Genomic DNA, 12,310 nt, shown 5'->3' on the forward strand with positions numbered 1-12,310 from the left:
GAAAGAGAGAGAAAGAGAGAGAAAGAGATGGGGGATAAGGAGGCAGTTGTTCACGTGTCTTCACAAGTCAAAGATAGTTGATATATCTATGCTGGGTATTAGGATACACTTCTGATTGAGCATTACCAAATTTATAAAGCCTTTGATTAACATTTTCAAAAAGTGTAGAAAAGCAAAAAGAAAAAGGGGACATGGGATAGGGGTTTTCTGGGGGGGACGAATGGGGAAAGGGGATGGCATCTGAAATCTAAATAAAATATCCAATTAAAAAAATAATAATAAATTTAATTTGAAAAAAAGAAGAAAAAAGAAAAGAAAAGTAAAAAATATATTCAGAATACCTAAGAGAACTTCCAAGTTATAGCTTCCAAGACTCTTCTATTTAGAGAACACATAGGTTATATTTTGTGAAAACCCACACACACACACACACACACACACAGAGAGAGAGAGAGAGAGAGAGAGAGAGAGAGAGAGAGAGAGAGAGAGAGAGAGACACACACCAAAACAAAACAAGCAAAAACAATCCCATATAGGGATAAGTAAAATCAGACTACCAGGGTTGCATAAAATCATCTGTTAACAGTTCAAGTAGCAAGGAGGACTTGAGAGAAAATGAAAGACTGAATATTTTACCTCATTCATAGCTTATAGAAATGTGTAATGTTTTATATTTGAATAAATTTTCATTCATAGAATAAGTAAATGGATTTATTTAACAACCTCAGAAGAACACAGTCCTAGTATAATGTCCTCATTTTTGCAGGTGAAGAAATGAAGACTCAAAGAAGTAAAGAACATATCTCAAAATCACATAACTAGTAAGTAATATCTGCAGATCAAATTAAATTATCCTCCTTTTGAGTTCTTATCTATATAAAATGATAGTTTTTCATTTTGGATAAAAAAGTTCCCATTTTCCATTACATTTGTGTAGCAGCACTAATTTTGTACAAGTTTTATTGTTTTTTGCTATTTCCAACTAAGTCCAGTATTCTTTTTAGAGTTGATGTTATAGTTGAAGAGATGGCATATCTCAACAGAATCATTAATATCTGATTGAGAGCTTTCTGTCCCATGATCTTAGGAGAATTACTTCATTTAATTTTCATAAATCATTGTAAGAGATGCTGTTTACTTATATCATACAAATAAAACAGGACCTAAAGATGATTTATGGTTGTAAACCATAAGCCATCTTAATATCAAGATACCTTATAGTTAAAGGTAAAATTACTTAATATCAAAGGTGACTTATAGTTCTTCATCTCTAAAGTGTCAAAGGTGTCATATTTGTTGTGGTATGATTTTTGCACTTATGAAACAATGACAAAAATGGTAATTAGTGAAATTATGTAGCCTCTTGAATTATCACTGTCTGTTGATGCACAAATGTCAGGACACTGAAGTAGGGAATGAAAAATAATTTAAGTTGATACTGTACTGTTGATGCTCTAAGGCTTCTGTGCTCTTGTTTTGCCCCCAAACTAGCCAGTATTTGAAAGTTTGTTGCAGTGAAAATCCTAGAAGCAATTATATCTGTAAATGGGGACAGAAAAGCTGGGAGCATATGTGTGTGCATCACTCCATCACAAGCAGAGACTGAAAAGTTGACAAGTAGAGAGAACATTCAGAAAAAAAAAAAAGCCTTTAATTGACCTAATATACCATGAAAGAATTGGTTTAAAGAAGCAACTGGCATTTTGAGCCATATGAGAGTTAGGTATGTGCACTTAGATGAAATCAATTTCTTTTGAGAAAAAGATAATGGTAGAAGCACAAAGGTGGAAAATGGCAAGATTTTGTCAATGGAAACTAGACTAAGTGATAGTTGTCATAAGAAAGAGTGGGACATTTTATCAAAATAGTTTGACTGAGATTTATTAAGATAATCCCTTTAAGCCATTAAATGTGTTGAAGATGTATTATTTTTGCTGTTTTTTATGCTTTTAACATAATAATCATAGCTATTTCTTTAAAAAAATGCTGTGCACACTAAATTGTGAGCATCAATGCTTATGATTAAGTAGTTTGAGGGGTCAAAGTAAAATTTTTAACTTTGGTTTGTTAAGTATAACAGGGCATTCATCTCGCAAGCAACTATAGTTGCTCAGATTTCTTTTATTTAAGATTTGTTATTGTTCATGTATGTGAATGTATTTGAAAGAGAGTTGGCATATAATTTTGGGACTGCCCATGGAAGCTAGAGGAGGGTGTTTCGGATCTCCTGGATCTTGAATCTGAGTTACATCACATAGGTCCTAGGCAACAAATTCACATCTTCAAAAACAGCAGTCAGTATTCTTTAAACAGAACATTCTTTACAGTCTTTCTCAAAGTTCTATAGTAATTTTAAGGAGAACAAATATCAATTTACTTTTTAATTGCATATATATATATATAATTAATAAATGACATTTTTCTGTCCTACCAATCTATTTTTAAAATATATCACATGATGTGAAAATAGACATACTACGTTTTAGTTTTTGGAATATTATCCCTTCCTAAAGAAGTTTTTATAAGAGAATACCCTAGTGTTAAGAAATCTCTCTTTACCTGAAGTCTATAGTTCAAAAAAGAGAACAATAAAAAAAATAAGAAGCACTTGCTTAATTTGTACCATAAGACCAAACTAAAACATGAAGCTGTTAATCTAAAATACCTTGCTATGGTAACAAAAAAAACTACATTCCCAAAAAGTATCTTTTATTAATTAAAAGTTGTTTAGCACTGAAAACAAAAACCAACTGTTTCATTGTAACATGCAGGAAAGAAATTATAAGTTAGAAAATGCACTGTCTAGTTATATGTCAACTTAACAGAAGCTAGTGTCATTGGAGAGGGTAGAACCTCCATAAGACCAGGTTGTTGACAAGTCTGTAGGTAATTTTTTTTAAATTAGAGATTGATTGGGGAGGGTCCAGCCTATTATCAATAGGTCCATCTTTGGTCAGGTAGTTTCTGATTATATAAGAGAACATACTGAGCAAGCCATGGGAACAAGCAAGTAAGCAATGCTCCTAATAGTCTTTACATCAGCTCTTGTTTCCAGGTTCCTACCCTGCTTTTGTTTCTGTCCTGACTTCTTTTGTAAACAGTTATGAAAACTAATCTGAATAAAGCCCTTTCTCCCCAAGTTCTTTTAGTCATGTTGTTTCATCTCAGCAACAATATCCCCAACTTAGTCAGCCCCTAACCTGTGTACTCAATGAACACAACTTGTTTACTACTTCCTCTCAGACTTGTATTCATTAATAATGCCAGTGTCTTGATATTTCCTGTATGTCATTTTTAAGGTAATGAATGAGATTTGGTACAATCTAACTCCTGCCCCCCAACACCCACCCCCAATAGCCCTGGTGTCCTTTCTGGCTTGTGGAAATCTATAATCTATGAATGTTAGCTTTAACATTGTATAGTTTTTATTTTATTAATTTTAGTTTTTGAAATAGGCTGTAATGTAGGCCAAGCTGGTCTCTACTTACGCTATAGACAAGAATGACATTGTTAATTCTTGATCATCTTGCTACTAGAGTGCCGCAATTACAACCTTGAAATACCAGACCTGGCCTCTTTTTACTTAATTGTATGTGTGTGGATGGATAGCTAGCTAGATATCTCCTCAATTTACCCTATGTATTTATAAATATATATATATATTTATGATATACATTCTATTTCAAATCTCATATTTTCATCTTTTCCACATGCAGACAATTATCTCTAAAGCAACTTCCTTGCTATCAGAAGTGTTGTCAATTGTCAATGCATATTAAAAGTTCTGCTCTTTTAAGGAAGCAGCACTTTGATGTAGGGACTAGTTAAGCCAGTTCTATATATAAATCTGACATTTTATTTATTCAATACTGTAATGAAAAGATGAGTGTGAGCTTAAGGTGGAAAGGAAGACAGCATTACAACTTTATCTACAGCTTTAATAAAAGTCAAATAGGCCAATATAGTGTAAGTTTGATGTGGATACTCTGTAACATTGTACATGATATTGGTGGATATTATTAATTTGTTACTGAAAGAAATTTTGGTCTACTTCATTTCTTTATTTCTAAAAGTACTGTCAGTAAAAGGTTATGATCAAATAGATAAAAAATCTAACATTAAATTTCGGTCAACTGTCTCAAAAATCATTCCTCCACTTACTTAATCCCACTTGTTCCACAAAAGCTGAGTGTGCAGGAGCCCAGGTGAAGTGCTTACTCCCACTACATATCTCACTCTGATTTTGATGTGCACAGAAAGACTCATTGGTGTTCTGCTATGCTCTTCTCTTTATACATTCTTCATTGGTTACTGAATTCAAAATGGAATGTGGTTCATGTGATAAAAGATAAAATTAATCATGGCTTTTTAATACTGATAGGGAAATGAGATATTTATAATTTTCTCAGCAAAGATAGGTAATACATCTTCCACTGTTATTTGATTTAAAATTATAGGGTTGTTGAAAATACATTTTAAGGTGAAAGCTATCTTTTTATTGTTGAAGACACCTTGACCCGTAGTCCCATAGCATACATTCTGGAAAAAAACATAATGTAGATGAAAATATGTATGTATTACTTTCATGCAGTGGGCCTTGAACAGCTTTTTAAATGTTTCTGTGCCCCATTTCTGTCCATAATATATCCTCAGACCTCTTCTCAGTGCTAAAGAATGAGGATCATGTTTTTGATAAATATGTATATGAAGACAGTATTACATGTATTTTCATTTTTGTTTTAGTAAAATATCTGAAAATTGAAATGATAAAACATACCTGTTATCTCAGCATTCTGAAGATTTAAATGGGAGGAATCAGATTCCAGTGCCAGTCTAAATGATGATACTGCAGTGAGATACTGTTTCATTAAATAAATTAAAAAGTATTGTCTGACTGAAATATTGTAATCATATCTACAACTCTTAATTTATTGAATTTTCCATATTTTAATGAAAAAGAATTAAAGTACAGATGAATACATATTTTGGCTCATAAGAAGTTTAACAGCACAGTTTCTACTTATCAAAATTTACAAATTAGGGCACTGGGGATATAACTCAATAGTTAAGAGCAGTGGCTGCCTTTTCCAAATACTCAAGTTTGAGTCCACATATCCACATGGGTTATCACACATAACTGTAACACCTTTTCTAGGATATCTGACACATTCTTCTGCACTTCATCAGTACTAGGCATGCTTGTGGTACACAAAAAGACATGTAGACAAACACTCATACACATAATGTTTTTTAATTGAATGCCCTAAATTTTATGAGAATGTATTTATTAATAATATCTATATAAATTTTATACTAAGATGAACACTAGGACCAGGGACATAATTTAGAACTTACATTCATTTACTTTCCATAGCTATTGTAACCATTATAACCAAAAGCTACTTAGAGAGGAAAGGTTTATTTTAGCTATCACCCCATTACAGAGGGATATCAGAGGAGGAACTCTAGACGTACATGAACCTAGAGACAAAACTTGAAGCACTGTCCATGGAAGAATGGTACTTCCTCACTTGTTGTCCACAGCTTGGTCGGCCAGCTTTCTTATAAATTTAAGGATGACATGATGAAATGTAGCAGTACTCATAGTAGTTGGAGCCCTTTCTTACCTATCATTGGTCAAGAGAATGCTCTAAAGACTTGCCTAGAAGTCAATATGATGAGAGCATTTTTATTACATTTATTTTTTATAGTCCACTCATTACCTTGTCCTGCTACACCTTCCTACAGTTCCACAACCCATTCCTCCTCCCTCTGTTTCCAAGAGAATATCCCCACCCCTCCACCCCACTCCCCACTGTACCTCCCTAACTACTACTCCCCACTACCCCACCAACCACCACACCTCTCTAGACCACCCCACTCTCTGGGGCCTCGAGTCTCTCTAGTCTCTACAATTAGGAACAAAATCTCTAACTGAAGACAGAGCAGACAGTCCTCTGCTGTATGTTTCAGGTACCTCATATTAACTTGTGTATGCTGCGTGGTTGGTGGTTCAGTGTCTGAGAGATCTCTTACTGTGGGGTCAGCGTGATGAGAACATTTTTAAAATTAAAGTTCCCTCTTTCCAAATTAGCTTGGCTTTAGTAAAGTTAACCAAAAGTAACCAGATATGAAGTATATATAAATCTATATAGATGTCAAACATCTGGAAGGCTAAATTTTGCTGTGTTGAAATGTTTATCTGTCTGTATTTACCTACTTGGCTGTCTGGCTGTCTATTTACTCATCCACGATCTACCTACCTACCTATCTGCTATCATCTACCTATTTTGCTACCAATATATTTATTCTAGCCTTATCAAAGAAAATTTACATTGATTTCATTGCTAATTCACAATAAAATTCATTTGTCTAAATGACATATATTTTATATCAACAAGAGTTAATAATTAAATATGACCTTTTCTTAATTCAATTAAATTCAACCAAATCAGATAACCAAGTATTACAATTATGAAACTGGAAAAAAGTAGAAGACAGTGACTCAATATTCTGTTGAAATACAGTATTTGCTGATGGTGCATCTGCAAGCCAGGTTCTGGCAGGGTACATCAGATGATTCTTAGCTCAGGATTCTCCATCTAAAATCTCCTGTTATCTCTCACTACATACCTAGAAATACTACACTTCTGTGTTTGTAGCAATGTACTTGATCCTTATTGCCCAGTTCACCAACTTGCAATATAGCTCGTGTATGTCTTGCAAATTTAACATTAGATTCATTTACCATTTCTCTTTCTGGCCGTGTTTTCTTGTTTGAGATACAGCTCTTAACATTTTCTGTCCGATCAGTATTTACTGACTTTTTTCATGTTCCATCAATGATAAAGAATGCCCCCATTTCTCTTTCTTTTACTCTTTGGCTCTAAACTATACACTGTCTACATTAGACTTCTTAGATGTTAGAACACCCATTCTTGTTGATCCATTCTTTTCTGTTATGTTCCTAACTGGATATGAACTCTGGCCAATTATATCCAATCAAATTTATATATCTTATTCCATAGACCATGGAAATCTCCCACACATGATCTGCCATATGTTTCCCACAGTGTGATTATTTGGGAAAACAGAAAATGTTTGCTTTCTGAGGTCTCTTAATTTTTATTCCCTTTCTCAGACTACTTACTAGTCTTCCAGATCTTAGGATTCTATCTGAGTTTTCACCTACTTTTAGCTTAGTATCAGCTTGATCACTTTAGTACATGAATGATTTTGTTTTTTCATGTCTTGCATAGTTCAATCATTTTTACCCAAATTATACACCACAACTTGTCTGTACCAGAGTATATATAATCACATATTAAAGGAAATTGATGGCTACAAGTTTTGTAGGATATGCAGGTTATTATTATAGGAAATACAGTTTTGAGTACCTAGGGTAGAATAAAGAGTGTAACATTGTCTTTAATATATTTAAGAAAACATTAAGCTCTCTTCCAAAGATAATGTTTAATTTTACTCTGATCAACAATGAATAAGTGTTCTTGTTGCTCCATAGTCTTTATGAAAGTTGGTGCTTTAAATGTTATACTTTTTTTTGGTTATTTTTAGTCTTATAAACCTTTATTTTTGAGAATGTTATACATACCTAGAACATGATTTGAAGAAATCTGTATGTCCCCTTTTCTTATTTCTCCTACAATTTTTACTACTTTTCCCATTTAGTTTCAGAATTTCTAAATCTTTAAACCTCATCATGATCAAATAAATGTGTTTCTAAATCTTTAGATCATTTTAATTTTTTTATTTATTCTTTGAAAATTTTATACAATGTATTTTTATCATAATCCTTTCTATACCACATCTCCTCTCAGAGCTGCCTCCCATCCACCAACTTCATCTTCTTTTTTCTAGCAAAGCAGAACATAACAAGATATAAAAAAGTATAATTTGTATTCAACAACTACTTATGACCATGGGCCTATCCTATGGTTGATATACCCAGTGTCACTCAATTGAGGGAAGTGTATTTTTCCTCTCCCAGTCGCAATCAGTGGCAAATGTATTCCTGGCTATAGGTGGTACATTATGCCAACTTTTCCTCTTCTGTGTTGTTTATATATCTGCCTTGAGTGTGAGCAATAAATATTGCTGGCATAGATTCTGTGAGTTCCTATGTTCATCAGCCTTGCTATGTTTAGAAATTCATCTTTCCTTGAAGTTATCCACAAAATCAGGCTCTTATAATCTTTCACCCCTTTTTCATCATAGATCCCTGGGTCTTGAGTGGAGGGATTTGAATAAGACATCTCATTTATGGCTGAGTGCTCCAAATTCTCTCAATTACTGCATTTTTTTCCAGACATGGATCACTGCATTAATTACCAGCTACTTCAAAAAGAATCTTCCCTACTGAGTTTTAAGAAATACACTCTTAGGTGTTTCAGACATGATCATAGATCATTTTTATGAAAAATGTCTTAACTATGTGATATCTTTCTATCCTTGAACAGGAATTATTTGTTACAATCATTATTTTCAATTGGGATGATCAGAGTTTCATAGTTTCTGTTCATAATGTGTTAGCTTAAGCATTTAATTAGGTTGTACACTGATGTAGATTTTGTTTTTAATGTAAGCTAAATTGGTTTGTTTATGCTATATATAATGATATTTGACTTGTTTTCTAGCTTTGTGTCCTGAAACCATGATCTGATTACTTATCAGCTTCTGGAGTTTTACTGTCATTGTTGAGATTATTCCTTTATATTATCACAGATATGCTTTACTTCTCTAAAGCAAATGTGGCTTTATTTATACATTTGTTTAATTCTTTTTTAAAATATCATTTCATTAGCAAGTACTACCAGGCTTATAACAAAAGAGTGGTAAGAACAACTTCCCATTATTAGGATATTAGAAGTGTACCAACTCCTATCCATTAAATGTTCTGTTAGTTTCAGATTTCTTTTGAATTTTATTATTTATGTGTTTCTTTAGTTTTTTCAATTGTTTTCTGTATATATCATAGGGTCATTTAATTGTTCTTCCTTAGTATGTTAATATGTTGGAAGAAATTAAATAATAAATATTTATTTACTATTATTAAACTGTCATCCCATAGACTTATTTTAATAGTCTAATCTTTTAATAAAGTTGAAGAACTATGCCCATGCCTCTCTCTGTCTTAAATTTATCAGCACTGTGAGGATAATATATAACTTATTAATGCTGTGACTTTATCTCCGCAGTGTCCTAAGAAATATTTTCAGGAGTCTCCATATAAACCAGACTTTATGGAATCATCAATATCATTTTACATGTTCAGAATTAAAATAAGAAAAATTTGCAACCGTCTTGATTAGAATTTGGCAGGTGGAAAGAAGTTTCTTTAAATAAAAACATAGATAACAGTTACTTGAGATAGTTAAAATGTTGCAAACCTGTCCAGTTTCAGTCAAGTTGAAATATGCAGAAATTTTTCCACAGTTTCACTGCCCAAAGTAGACAGAAAAGACCTAAACAAACAACAAACCAAACAATAACAACAACAATAATTAAAAAAAACCAATCAACTAACAAAAAACACAGTGACACAGGCTATAATGAACACTTAGCAATAAATGACATAATACAGTGTAGATACTATGAAAAGTGAATGTGCATTGACTCAATGGCAGCATGAGCCAGAGACTAATATTTCATTAACACCTTTGCAGTGAATAAAAGTGAGCTTCTCATGAGCCTCTTAGTGTGTCCATAGATATAACACACTGTAATTATGTAGCTTAAGTTTAAAATTGCTAAATAAGTGTTTGCCCTTTAAAATGGAAATAAACCTCTTTCCACATCTCACCACATCACACACAAACACCCAAAATAGGACATTAGAAAACAGCAGATTCTACTTTATCACGGACCCCAATTAAGTGGCTGGAGGTGTCGCTTTCTGTGTCATTTTCAGAAACAATGGTATCATTAAATTGCTGAAATTGTAGTGTCAGCAGGAAGCAGTGTAAAGAGCTGCCAAAGGGAGAACAAAATATGAACAGCGCAGCTTCTTTGAAGTCTTCCTGACCTGCTTCCCAGTGTCTACTGCTGAACAAGCTATAAACAAAATGGGAGGGAGCAGTGCAAAGGCTGGTGTGGAACCAAGGCAGCCTCACCCTGCCAGGAAGAGCTGTGCTCAGTGCCTTCTCCCACTTGAAGCCTCAGGCAAACTGCACTAACCAACCACTGCTTCAAAACACACCTTCAACTCCACTGTGGTTCCTCTCCAATTGCTGTCCTTTGATAGAATACCACCTCCTTCCCCTGAAAAACAAAAACCTTTTATGTATATCTTAAAGAAAAGCAGCTGAACTTCTACTTTGTTTCAGACACAATCCTAGGCATTTCAAGGAATTCCAGGAACAAAAACTATAAATTTCTCCTGTATAGTTATTTGACAGTGGTAGTGACAAATAACAAGTAAATAGATAAACTTAATCAATCACTATAAAATATGTTAAAATTATATGAAGAGATGGGAAACTAATTCAATTATTTAAAAAGTTATAACTTTAAATTGTGCAGAAAAAGATTAAGTAGAAACACTTCATGCTCTTGGGAGAGGCAGATTTCAGCATCCCTATTTTTGCATTACAGCCTCTTGTGTTAGCTGTGCAAGATTGGGACATGTACATATTTTTCTGATGTAGATCTCTCAATGCTAAGCAGGGACCATATCGTACCTAATGGATTGTTTTTTGCTGATGGACTTGTCTTTCTGTTTTCGCGTAGTAACACTGTGTAGTAAAACTGCATGGATTCCCTCAATATTAAACTTTTGTTAGTTTTTTAAGTACTATATTTTCTTTGTATTTATGGAATAAAATTAAATATTTTACTTTGACTTTCACCGGATTTAGGAATGTTTACTTAAGTTCATGAGCAATCAGTGGCTTTGATTATCCAAATCTACAGGCCATTTCTCCGGCTGCCCAGAAAATAGCATCCACCTCATTTAGAAACTCTGGTTTTAAAGCTCAAAGTTAGTTCTTCCATTTTCAACAATCTGAGTTTATGATCAGAAACATGAAGACATTTACTGTAGAACTACTGTATGTACAGTCAGAACACAAAGCCTCACTGATCACTACTAAAGCACAACTCCTTGTTCTGACTTTTAAACCATTAACATGACTTGAAACATTTTCTTATAACTTTGCTTGCAAAACCCACCTAATCTTTTGAACCTTTTATCACCTTGTTGATGATGATCCCCTGCTCCCCAAGTATTACAGCATGGTTGAGCAAGACCATACTACAATTTAAAAGGTTTTCCAACAGGGAAAAAAATCTACTCTAATGTGAAATAAAACCATATATTATATGGTATGTCTTGATTTTAAGATGATTTAAATGTAAAATTTACATTTTACATTTGGAATCAAGAAAATGTGTGGCTCACTGTTTATATCTGCTTTTTGTGCTTCTAGGCAGGCAATTCCCAGAAACTAGGGAATTATTTATATTCATCTCCTTGTCTAGTGACTGCCTGGAACATTAGCAGAGCTCAATAAATATTATCTCAATGGTTTTAAGAACAATTACACAATGCTTTGAATTAAAAATAAATAAATAGGCATAAGTTTTGAGCAAAGTTCAATGGAAAAGATTTTTAACCTTTCGTCTACACTTTTGTTTCTAACTTAAAATTACATAAAGATGGCGAGGGTTTACTAAAATAAAATTTAAGATGTCAGTGTGAGTGCACACACATTTTTAAAACCTGATTCCTTATAGATAGGATGAGTTATCTATTTTCTGTTGCTGTGGTAAAACATCATGACTAAAAGAAAATTATGAAAGAAAGAACTTAAATTTGCTTGTAGTTCTTGAGAGATGAGGGTCCATCTGGCAGGTGGTAGCCAAAACAAGAAACTAAAAGATCATACACTCAACCCCAAACATGAAGCAAACTGTTCAAACTAGAAGGTGAATGAGACTATAAACACTGATTGCATACCATGAGTTATGGAATTCCTTGTGAATGGCTCTGCCTCTCAAAGCTTCCATGAACTTACCAAAGAATATGAACAACTGGAGACCAAGTTATCAAACACATGTACTATTGTAAACATTCTCCTTCAAACAATCACACCTCTGCTCCAAAATGCCTCACACACAGGACAATTGAGGCAGAGGGTAGATTGTGCTATTTCTCAGTGACCACTTTCTTTTTTTTTTTTATTTGATATTTTCTTTATTTACATTTCAAATATTATCTCCTTTCCTCGTTTCGAAAATCCACTTTTCCCATCCCGCTCCACATGCTCACCAACCTGCTCACTCCCTCTTCCCT

At 33.5% G+C, this 12,310-nt stretch overlaps 1 long non-coding RNA gene across 1 annotated transcript in view; it reads left to right on the forward strand.

Annotated features, from left to right (window-relative positions):
* LOC143442427 (uncharacterized) overlaps positions 1-12,310 on the forward strand; it is a 587,780-nt gene that overhangs the window by 242,169 nt on the left and 333,301 nt on the right. Inside the window, exon 2 of the long non-coding RNA XR_013110637.1 lies at positions 767-821. This is a non-coding gene — a long non-coding RNA (uncharacterized LOC143442427). The remainder of the gene's footprint in view (positions 1-766; positions 822-12,310) is intronic.

Source organism: Arvicanthis niloticus, chromosome 5 (assembly GCF_011762505.2).
Source record: "Arvicanthis niloticus isolate mArvNil1 chromosome 5, mArvNil1.pat.X, whole genome shotgun sequence".
Taxonomy (NCBI): domain Eukaryota; kingdom Metazoa; phylum Chordata; class Mammalia; order Rodentia; family Muridae; genus Arvicanthis; species Arvicanthis niloticus.